Source organism: Festucalex cinctus, chromosome 2, assembly GCF_051991245.1.
Source record: "Festucalex cinctus isolate MCC-2025b chromosome 2, RoL_Fcin_1.0, whole genome shotgun sequence".
Taxonomy (NCBI): Eukaryota; Metazoa; Chordata; class Actinopteri; order Syngnathiformes; family Syngnathidae; genus Festucalex; species Festucalex cinctus.
This window is the reverse complement of record NC_135412.1, coordinates 18,785,696-18,797,808: the sequence shown is the minus strand read 5'-3', so window position 1 is coordinate 18,797,808 and position 12,113 is coordinate 18,785,696. Positions and strand designations below refer to the sequence as shown.

The following is a 12,113-nucleotide window of genomic DNA, read 5'->3' as shown; positions in this document are numbered from 1 at the left end:
ATTAATGTGCACACTTCATCATGCAATGAAGTGAGTCGGTATTTGACCCATTAGCTTCTGGAATCCGATCCAGAAAGCACACAACCTTTGGACTTGTTAGTGGTGTGAGAGCTCAGTTCAGTGAGCTGACAAGGGCTCTGATTACCTCTAACCTGATTGGAGCTCTTTAGCCGCAGCTATCAGATGTCCGTCTGTCGGACAAACAATCCGCACGCTAATAGCGTCACGTAGCATGTGTAGTTGTTCTGTTGCACATTCGCCGTGTTACTGAGCGGCGAGTGTGTTTAAAATGTTTGGTGTATGTGTGTTTCTAGTGTCTGTGTGTGGAAATAATTTTCTAGTTTACAGGATGCAATTTCTCCTTAATATGCCCATCCTAATGTAATTTGGCGTCTGTGTTCGGGGCCCTGGCTGGTGTGCGTTTCTGCTGACTGGTCTTGTTTTGTGTTGCTTCGCATGAGTGGCTCGCTGGGAGAACATTATGCATCCTTTTCAGCATTTAAACGATTATGTGCACGGCGGCTGCACAGGCATTAGACAAACGAGGAAATATGGCTTTGATTAAGATGTCTGTTATCTCTTTATTGATTAAAAGCCATAGCTTGGTAATAGCATCCCAGTCCCCTCCCCTTTGACTATTTTGGCTTCCTTCTGATTTCATCTTTTGTTTGTTGTCTTTGCTCAGTATGAAAGAAAGCGGAGCTTACATAAGTTACATGATGTTTCAATCATGCAGCCAACCCCAATGTGCAATGGTACGTTTGGCAAATATTGAACATTTAATCACAAATGAGGCTTCAGGCTCACAATTGAGGTTTATTGTCAAACTAAACCTAAAAAGCTTTGTGCCCTGCACCTCTTCAACAGTGACTTTTGCAAGAAAAAAAATGTAAATCCTTTGTACAGTAATTACACTTCTTCATACATTTGTTCTACACTGTGATCTGATCATGAAAAAGTCACGTTATATGTTGTCCGAGTATTTACCACACACAACATGCAGACATGTAGACCAGAGGTGGGAAACTGGTGGCATGTGGCCTGCGAGTGCCCCCTAGTAAATACTTTTGGGTGCTACATCTGTAAATTCAACTTAAAACTGCACTATGCAAAGCAAAAGCCATTTATCAACAACACCTAGAAATGACACTGGCTTCTCTGATCTAAGATGGACTGACGAAAAGTGTTCTGTGGTCTGACGAGTCCACATTTCAATTTTTTTTTGGCAATTGTGGACGTCGTGTCCTACGGGACGTCGTGTCCTCCGGGCTAAAGAGGAAAAGAACCATCCGAACTGTTGTGGACGCAAAGCTCGAAATCCAGCATCTGTGATGGTATGAGGCTTTTTTACGCCCAATTCACACTGACTGCGGAAAGGACGCGGTGTGTTTTCCATACGGCTTCCACACGGATTGCAATTCACACCGCGTCCATTGCGTGTCCGGAAATCTGCACCCGCCAGACCAAAAGATCACATTTCTGGGACTTCTACCATGGCTCTTCTACCCTGGGTAAGTACGTTTTGTGTTTAGATAAGTGTTATTTTGTCATGTTTAATTTATTCCGAGCTGATTTTTTCTTTTGTCTTAAATGTCCGACTTATGTCATGATATGTAGTTAGCTAAATTCCGTCTTTAAAAAAAAAAAAAAAAATAAAATAAAAATAATAAAAAAAGTCACAAACGGTTTTATTTTGAAATTGACCGGATTTACCTTGATGCGAGACGCCCAACTTCCTGTCCAGCTCGTATCATTTCTTAAGCTTCATGAAAATCCGCATACGGCATCCGGAAAAATAGAACGCTTGCGTAAACCTTCCGCATCGCCACATCCATTCATGCACCGCACCGCAGCTGGTGTGAATTGAGACGTAGACTTGAATGCGTCCTACCCTTACGGCCGCCATACGGAAAACGCACAATCGTCCGTTCCGCAGACAGTGTGAATTGTGTGTTAGTGCCAGTGGCATAGGTAACTTACACATCTGTGAAGGCACATTAAGGTACCATTAATACTGTAAGGTACATATAGGTTTTGGAGAAACATATGCTGCCATCCAAGCAATGACTGCTTATTTCTGCAAGACAATGCCAAACCACATTCTGCGTGTGTTACAGCAGCATGGCTTTGTAGTAAAAGTACGACTGGCCTGCCTGCAGTCCAGACCTGTCTGGTATTGAAATGTGTGGCACCCCAGACTGTTGGACTGCTGAAGCTGTACTTCAAGAAAGAATGAGAAAAAATTGTACCTACAAATCTTAGGAGAGAATATGACTTGAAGTTTTAAATATTACTTTTAAACCGGTTTTGATAAAGGCTATCATATGTATTATTATCATGCTGACCAATAAATTCATCCTTCGGTGCTGGTCAATGATTTGTAGGTGTTCTAAGACAGAGTGATTGATCACCATGAGAGTCAGAGGCAATTGGAAGTTCCGGTATATTTATTGCTCTGCCATCATACACACATTAACTTTAACTCACCACATTTATTTCATCGAAGAATAAAGATGTAGAATGATTTACATATAATATTCATTCCATCGGAATGTCCGTTTCCACTTGCAAATTCAACTTGCAAGCTGAACATTTCTGAACACTATTCCAACTTAAATGTGACAACAGACAACTTGGACAATGACGAGCTTGCATGGTAGATGACTTGGTATCCTCATCTGGTATCTTTTAGGCCTCACAAAGTCATCGCAAAGGAAGATCGTTGAGACGGAGTCCAGATGATGTCTTGTTTAGTACGAACACCCTTGTGTGAAACTTTTGGGCTCTCTACTGCTGACAAAGAGCAACAAAGGCGCGAAGGGTAAGTGCGATCCTGCGGGTTTGTGTGTCTTGCGTGCTTGCTGGGGAGCGAGTGGGCTGAGACTGAATGAGAACAGATGGAGATGTGCTCTTTAATTAACCCTGAGAATCACGGGGCTGAAAACAGGCCTCAGTCCGTGAATAACATCCAGCACATTCAGGCTTTGTGTAAGGTGCTATGTTAGTGTGTGTGTGTGCGCACTGTGGACTAGCCGGAGCATCGACCCGTTCCCCCGCCCCCTCTTCCCCAGAGCGGAGCGTTTTATTTCTCATTAGCGGGCAGCAAACTGCTGGGGGATGAAATTTGCTAACAGGAATTAAAAGTGCATTAACACATCTGAGAGATTCATTTCTGATAATAGTTTTATTAGTGCTCTGACCTTTCAGTTCATTAGAGGAGTGCAGGAGTGGTGGAAAGGGTGCACAAGGGGGGCATGGGAGCTCACTGAACAAGACCTTTTGGTAGCAGCTCAACTTTCAACACAACAAAGGTTGTAACTTAGGACTTTTTTTTTTTTTTTTTTTTTGCGGTCAGAACCTGCACCGTTATATCCTGCCTTGAATATTTTGCTGTTTTTAATGACGTGATGCTAAAAGATTCAACTTTGTGATTGTCCAGAATACTTGTGTATCTCTCACTCTCTCTCTCTCGCTCGCTCTCCCCCTCCTCAATTACCAGAATTTATAAGGCAGTGTTTTTCAGGTCTGTTAGCGCTTGAGTGTATCACTTATCCAGGCGGTTAATTGTTTATGAACGTTGCCCTCCCCTCCAAAAACAAGGTGAGCGATCCAAGAAGGACCAAGTGTGACCACATTTGGCATTTGAAGAGGAAGGAGTTAGAAAAGTCACGTTTTTGATATAAAGGTCACCACTCAAGTGTAGTATTTGCTAACAGCATCTTCCAGTGATAATGTTTGACTTGACCCTGCAGGGAAAAAGAAATTAATGTTGTTTTCTTTGTGTTTTATTGGAAAGCAAGTGAGGCAAGTTACAACACAATTTGCTCACTCCTGTTCCCTATAATTAGCAGCGTACAGAAATGAAATCACATTGACGAGAAGGTCAATAATCCTGATCTATAGTGAAATTAATCCTGCTATCGACACAACAAGCAAACAATACAATTAAAAGAACAGAGGAAGGAGATAGTAAAGGGAAAAATAAAGCAGCTCAGAGGAAAAGGATGTGTTTTATCTCCTGGGCTCATTGTGCAGAAATCCTATGAAGGCTTCTAATGAATTCATCTATTGTTAATGAGGGCAAAGCGAGGAACCAGGGATTAAACGAGAGAGGAAGGAACACAATTAGCGATACCAGGCTAATGATTGCCTTTTTAACGTGCCATTGTTTCTGCCTTGTACTTGGCTGACTGGCGTATGTTTATTGGACATTTGAAACTTCTTAGTGGATCACACATCAACAGATGTAGATAGTTGCATTGAAAAAGTCTACACATCCCTGTTTTTTGTTTGTTTGTTTTTTTAACATTTTTGTCAGGAAAAGTCAACAAAAATAATTGGTCGCAAAAGTTTGCACAATTTTATGGACTTGATGCTAAGGTGATTGAAGTCGAGTCAAGTTGATATATTTTATGCCTGCTATTCTAATAGAATTGGTTTAAGACTTTCCATTATTTCCTCTCTGTTCGGTCTATTACCCCTGACTGGCTTCTTTTAAAACTTGTTTTGCAAGGAATAGCAAACTAGTAAATTTTGTCGGTGGCTGTACCACTGATGGCAGAGTTTGGTTCGCAATGTCGACACTAAGTCAGAATCGATTCCATTGAGGGTTGGACACTGCCAAGGTTTAGCCTGGCAAATCACACCACTTTCTTGAATGAAAGTTAGTCTGGTAAATCGTCCGTTTAAATCAATTTCAGCTTGGCTCATTATGAACCGGGCAATCAATTTCGTTTACCTGCTGTGACATATTCTTCGTGAGCAATGTCACTGAATCCAATCGCAAGTAGTCAGTCGTCTTTCCCCACATACATGAAGATCTTTGGTTGTCAATATTGAACATGTTAAAATTTAAGATTGTCATCCCCAACCCGTTTCAGATCCTATTATCGGGACAAATCCACTAACGCACTTCAGACTGAATTACCAACTTGAAAAGGGCAATCTTATAAGATACAAGATCATCAGGCGTTTGACATCTTGGGACAAAAGCAGACTGATTGTCTTTGTCTTTGATTTGTCTTTTTGGCCTAAGTGGTGTAAATGGTAACTGGTTCTTAATTTATATCGCTCTTTTCCACCTTACAAGGCCCACAAAGCACTTTACATTCGACTACTCATTCACCTACTGATGATGCAGCATCAGGAGCAACTGGGGGTTCAGTATCTTGCTCAAGGATACTTTGACGTGGTCTCATTAGCATGGGATCAAACCCACAACCTCTGGGTTGTGTCCACTGAGAAAATGGATGGATGGACATACCCAAAAGATCAGGTTTTAAATCACTGAAATCTCTAGACGTCACTGTACTGAATGGACATGTATCAGAAATCCATTTGTATCCCAATCTTTGCAATAGTCATCCATCCATAGACCTTCTATACCTTTCCGAGTCAAGCCATTCTGATTCTGTTGTGTCACTATCCAAATGACGCCCACTACTCATGAATCCCGTCAGCCCAATTGCCGAGTATCCGATGCCAGTGACAGGAAAAGGTGCCTGGTGCTGTTTACATCTGAGTAGCTTTAACTTGTGTTGGGACTGGCCTGGGGATGTAGAGGGGAGCAGAGGGCAAGCATGGTGGGCCGCATCCAAGCATCCCAGGGCGAAGAAGGATTGCCTTTCAAGAATTACGAGCCATTAAATCAGAGCTTGGAAATCTCAAGGTTCCCCAAGACTGCTGCACAAGGAATCTGGGCTGGAGAAATATTGTTTATGGTTTGAAAGGCTCGGCGATGGATTTATAAAAGAAACATTCATCATTGCAGGAAAACGGAACAAAACATTCTGGAAATAAATACTCACTCTATAGGTATACTTGTCACCCAGACAGCACAATAACAAGTGAATTGGGAGGGAGATCCTTCATCCGTTGGCAGCTGCATGCAGCCCCAAACACGCTCTGCCTACACGTGTGGGGGCCACATGGTAGTTTGATGAAAGACGTGAGGTAAACCTGTACGTGTATTATCAAATAACCCAGATTTGCTTTGTGTAATAATTAGAATCTTTACAAAAATGCAATCGTTGGGTTCGCCAACTGAAACCCGCCTGGTAAAATTCATGATGTGAATACTTTAACCTCCTTTACCTTATCTAGTACCTGGCAAGCCTGTCAAGCTTCACCCATTATTCTCCACTCAGGCTTGCATAATGGGACAGCGTATCTGATAACATGTCCAAAATTCAGTACGTATTGAGTGTTTTCATTTTCATAAATCTCTAGAGTGTTTCTACTAGTCGGCTTCGACTTCTCCAACTTTTCATTTCCCATCATTTCACATTTGAAGTATCAATGCGAGTGAGTTCTCCAGTAAACACAATTAAGAGTATTGATCACCCCGGGCTGTCCCATGAGTAAATAAATATGGTTTTAGTGATGTAGCCGTTTACGGGAAGGTGATTGCTTTCGGTCAGTGACCTTGAGACGGTGAGGAAAATCTATGCTGATGTCTCACCACTGTTCAGTACACAACAAGTAAACCAACAAGCAACACACCACCATCGCACTCATCAATGTTTTCAGTTGGTTGAGAATGTGATCTTTTTTTTAACCCAAGCTTTCCACACCTTTGTATCCTATTTCCTGGACTGTACTTTGTTTATACAACATCAAAGGTATGACATAATCTAAAATACATCACCCAAAGGACACTCTTACTACTCATGCATGCTTCAACCCGTTGACGTCAAACCACTTCATGTCTGAATGTGATCGTCATCTCTCTTTGACTGATTGATTGCATTGTGCCCCGTGTTGCAGCTGAGTTATGGCCTTGTACTCTTATGCAACCTGAGAAAATCCCTTCGACCCAATGTTCATTCTTTTTGAATCATTCAGTATTTACATGTGTAGTGTTAATTTTATCTGCCATTTTTAAATGTAGTCTCAGTTTTAGTCCAGTTTCAATCACGCTATTTATTTATTTATTTATTTATTTATTTATTTATTTTATTAGTCAACCTCATCCCATTTTTATTTAGACCATTTTTAGTTGAATAGAAATGTAGCATTTTAGCCTTTATTTTAGTCCAAGAAAACATAATTTTATTCGTATAGGTTTAGTCAACAAAAACTGTTAATCTTTTAGTCAGGACAATCATTTAACTCCTGAATTTTTTTTTTGTCAGCAGATTATGTTGAACATTTTGGCTCTAAAACTATTTCACATAGTTTTCTTTCAACGTTTTTGATGAAAAACAACTTCACCCACAATTACAGTATATCAACAAGTGGCTACTATGGCTCCGTGCTACGACCTAGTCAATTACGCAGCATTAGTTAGCGGTCGGATTAACATTTTTGGAACGCTATAGCCGTTGGATTAATGTAATGTTATAACTATAATTTATTAATTAAGTATAGGAGCGCTTAACTCCTTATTGTCAAAGTAAATGAATTTTGAACACAAAATTGGTCATAAGCGTTTAGAAAGAACTGTTTTACACATTAGACTGAACTAATTTATGTGCAATGCATGTCCAAATTGTTTGTGAATTAACACATTTTCTTTTTTTGTTCTTCACAATTCCCCTGAGTATTGTGGCCAGGAATTTGTTAAGTATTGATGAATGAATCCATTACATTGTGCAGAATTGGCTGATATTGATGAGTCAGGTTTTGTTCAATGATGCGCTCTTATACACTTGGTCTCATGGGGAATGAGGATGTTCATAGTGTACAAGGACAAAGACAACTGAGGAAGAGAAGACTTTTGGGAATGTTTGGAAAAAGAAGCATGTTCGATGTACACATACTGCACAGTATGTTCTGCATGTGGTTGAAGTGTGAGACATCTCTGGTGAACATGAAAGCTGCGTGTGTCCCGATGTCCAGGAAGGCGAGATGCTGACTGTCAGCGAGCACGAGCGCGTCTGTATGTGAGCTCGAGTGTCTGTGTTTGCTTGATGGATGAGCTGGCAGGGCAAGGCCGTGGATAAAGTGCAAACAAACTGGGTAATAAATGAGTGCGACAGAGAAGCAGTGATGAAACCCGCTCCCGAGCTCCTGATGCATGCCGACCAGCGCCCCACGGCCATTTGTACTCAAGAAATGAGGAGTAGGCTGTCGCTGGCATGGAGAGACAGTGTTGTTCCTTTACTGAAGAGTTGTATCTCTTGCACCTCCTCCCTGTACTAGAGTTAAAGAGATAGTTTGGATTTTTGGGCATGGATCTGTATTGCATCTTCACCTCTAGTAGTGTGCGATCAGCACTGACTTACCCCTGACAGCGTTCCATGACGCAAGTTCTGGTCCGGTTTTGGTCGAGAGGAAAGTAGTCCGGCAAGTTGGCTGGGATCGCGGAAATAAAGCGTTCTTCTTCTAAAAACAATTTGTGTTCAAAAGAGTGATACATTTGCATCACAAAACTTCACCCTAGAAAAAAAGTCAGACTCCATTACCGCCGGGCACTATTTTTCTGTTCGTTCGTATCACTGCACGCGCGCTGCATACAGCTGATAGACGCGCACTAATCTACAAGTTGTTTGTCTTTTCGAAGTTATAATTATGGCGGAAGGCGCGCCTATCAGCTGTATGCAGCACGCCACGCAGTGATACGAACGGACAGAAAAATAGTGCCCGGCGGTAATGGAGTCTGACTTTTTTCTAGGGTGAAGCTATCCCTTTAAAATACTTTGGAATTTTGCAGTATAGTTGTTAATTTAAAAAAAAAATAATTTTATTTTTATTTTTTTTTAGTTTTGGATTTTTCTGTGTAAGTGGTTGTAGTTTTAATATTTTTTGTATTTATTTTTATTTTTTGGTTTTGTATTTTTCAGTATAGTTAGTTTTTATTTTGTTTTCAGCTTTTTTTAATTTATTATAATTTCAGCATTACTGGCGTGCGCACCTTACAGACATGGAGAGAGAGGTGACATCACAACTCCAGAGCAATATTAGTCGTTCTTTGCAGAGGATATGTAATATATAGTTACGTCACATCTTTTGTGATACAAGTCCTGAAACGTTTCTGGCACCCCTCGTATGTCCATAAAAACAAAACAAAACAAAACCGAGTTTGTGTTTAACTGCTCTAACATATGTTTCCAGTGCACTCTTACAAGTGTCTAAAACGTTGTGTACAACAAATTCAATTTACTTATAGACCTTCTGGTGCTCATTACACTAAATGAAAACACAAACACACTGAGTTTTAGATACTGTTATACCTGTCGATTCGTCCTGGTGGCTACGTTTGCTCCTCTCAAATTCCAATTGTAGCAAGTGTCATGTTATTAATAAAGAGGAGAAAAGCAGGCAGCCGCAAAAAACAAAACAAAAACAAAAACAAAAAACTTTGAGCCTGTGAAGATTTGTGTTTGCTTTTAGTTTATTTGCATTTGTTCTAAATGAGGGAACACAATCTTTCAGCGCAGTGACGGCCGTGCCACCCAGTCGCGAGCAGGTATCGGCTGGTGAGGCAACGGGGGCAGGCGCTATGTGCTCGTTTCATTTATTTATTTGTGCGCTTGCGTGTGGTGCGTATATAGGGGAGAAGCAATTTCGAGCTGCACCTGTGTGTGGATAATTAATGTGGACCGCACGGTACCTAAATAAATCAGTGCCTCTTGCAGACTTTCCTGTTGAGGGTCAAAATGTTCCCTCAATGCACTGGATTAATCATGTCCCCAAGTAGAGGCAAGCTGTATTTCCGGATATTTGGAAGTTCTTTTCTGTGTTTGTTTGTGTCTTCTTACAGAGAAGCTGCAAGGTTCTTCTTTTTTTTTTTTTTGCCCCCTTTGCATTCTAATCTCTTAGAGGACAAACAATCCAACATCATAATTTTCATACTTGTATAAATCTTGGCCATCTTTGCTACAGTGATGAATAGGTGAACCTTTTGTTTGCATTTGTCATGCTGCGTTGGCAATGTCACATGCGGGAATGGGAGGAAACCCAGGTTAGGCGGGTCAGCGCAAACTGGGATGGGTGAGGACGCAGGCGCGTGTTAACAACGTTCAGGAGCTATTGTCATTCTTCGACTGGATCTTAAACTTTCATTGAAATATCACAGGCAGAGATTACGTTTCTCCGTTTTCCACTTAATCTTCCAGAATAATGACTGCATAGGACATCATCGTTGTCGGACAGAAACCTCGTGTGTCCAAATAGGGACAATTTCATTCTTTTTCACAAAAAAGATTAATGGGCCATCTCACGAGGTGTTTTTATTTTATTAATTTATTAATTTCAATGTTTTGATATTTGAGACTTGTGTGGCAAATGATATTTCGTCATTGAAATGAATGGAAATGCCATTAATCTGTGCAAGCCCCCTTTTTTGTCGTATGTCAAATGTTATAATTTGATGATCGATCAATGACGTTATTGATCGGATCCGCGAAATAATGCATTACAGCTGAGCAAACACAATATCTCATTGACTCCAGGGATTTTCTGTATAATATAATACAATCTAATTGTTCTCTCTCTCTCTCTCTCTCTCTCTCTCTCTGTAAAAAAAAAAAAAAAAAAAAAAAAAAAAAAGTTAAATATTTTCTAACTGGTGAATGACTGGTTAGCACGTCCACCTCCCAGTTCTGAGGACTCGGGTTCAAGTCCAGGCTCCGGCCTTCCTGGGTGGAGTTTGCATGTTCTCCCCGTGCCCGCGTGGGTCTTCTCCGGGTACTCCGGTCTCCTCCCACATTCCAAAGACATGCATGGCAGGTTGATTGGGTGCTCCGAATTGTCCCTAGGTGTGCTTGTGCGTATGGATGGTTGTTCGTCTCTGTGTGCCCTGCGATTGGCTGGCAACCAGTTCAGGGTGTACCCCGCCTACTGCCCGAAGCCAGCTGGGATAGGCTCCGGAACCCCCCGCGACTCTTGTGAGGAGCAAGCGGTTCAGAAAAGGGATGGATGGATTTTCAAACTGAGTGGAAACGCTCACCCGAGTTGAAAAAGCTGCACCCACTGTTTTTTAATGGCGTTTAAATCCATGCCTTTGCTGGCTAATGTAAACCTCGGTGGCCGGCTTTTATAGTCGTGCTTATCTTATCACCACCGTTGCCTTTTATTTCTGACAGCAGGTCAGCTGTTTTAGTCCAGTACAGATCTCTGTCCACGCCGATCTGTCAGACCAATTGATCTCATCACCTCCCTCATCTATTATTAATGCTTTTTTTCATAATGTTCATGTTGGAGGAAGGAGACACCACCTGTACGCTGGGACCTCTGATTAGCTTGTAGGCAACAGTCTTTTTGTCACGATCAGGAAGTTGTTGTCTCTTTTTTTATTTTATTTTTTATTTTTTTTAACTTTCTGACTAATACAGCCTCCAACATGTTCTGTGATTGATCTCTATAATGGAATGGAATGACGTTGGAATTTCCGTCCCATGGGGGTACGCAGAGACGGGACACAGGGACGGAGAGATGTGTACTTACGGCTGTTTGGGGAGGAAATTAATGGTGCATTTTTTGTTTTTATAATGTGATTTAATGATGCAATTCGTCTAATAATAAGAACACTTTTGAACATTGATACATTCATTGACACATTCCCATCGTCACAGAAGGGAAAACCAGTGGGCCAACACAAACATCTCGCGTCTCTCGCCTTGTTCCGAGCGCTGGAGGCCTTTTTATTGCGCGGTGATGGATGATTTCAGTTTGGCATTTTCCTCCGCTGCACATCTAAATACACCCACCCCCAACTCATTTGAGCAAATGTGAAGGCCATCCTATATTCACAAAGCTGACATCTAATGCATATTGAGTGTGTTTTGTAAAGGATCATTTGATAGTCTTGTAAATGAGTCTTTGCCCCTCAGCTGCTAATTTCGCCGCATTCCATCTCATTAGCGAGACAAACAAATGACAAAGGCGTGTGATGTGATTTTCAAGAAGCCCTTCTTTGATTTGATATGAAATATCGATGTGTGATACATGAGTAGAACAGAATCATCGGAAGTAGGGCTGCACAATACATCGAAAAAATATTGATATCGCGATATTGGCCTATGCAATATGCATATTGCAAAGACATGCAATAAGTTTGATATGGAATTTGATGCTTTTATCTGAATTTGACCAGTCAGACTGTCAGGTTTATCTGTTTGACATTTATTAAAAATGACAAAAAAGGAGAGAAGACACTCTGCGGCATATTC

General features: G+C 41.1%; 1 long non-coding RNA gene across 1 annotated transcript in view; it reads left to right on the top strand.

Moving 5' to 3' along the window:
* LOC144014999 (uncharacterized) overlaps positions 1-12,113 on the top strand; it is a 186,197-nt gene that overhangs the window by 17,411 nt on the left and 156,673 nt on the right. Inside the window, exon 3 of the long non-coding RNA XR_013282666.1 lies at positions 2,693-2,821. This is a non-coding gene — a long non-coding RNA (uncharacterized LOC144014999). The remainder of the gene's footprint in view (positions 1-2,692; positions 2,822-12,113) is intronic.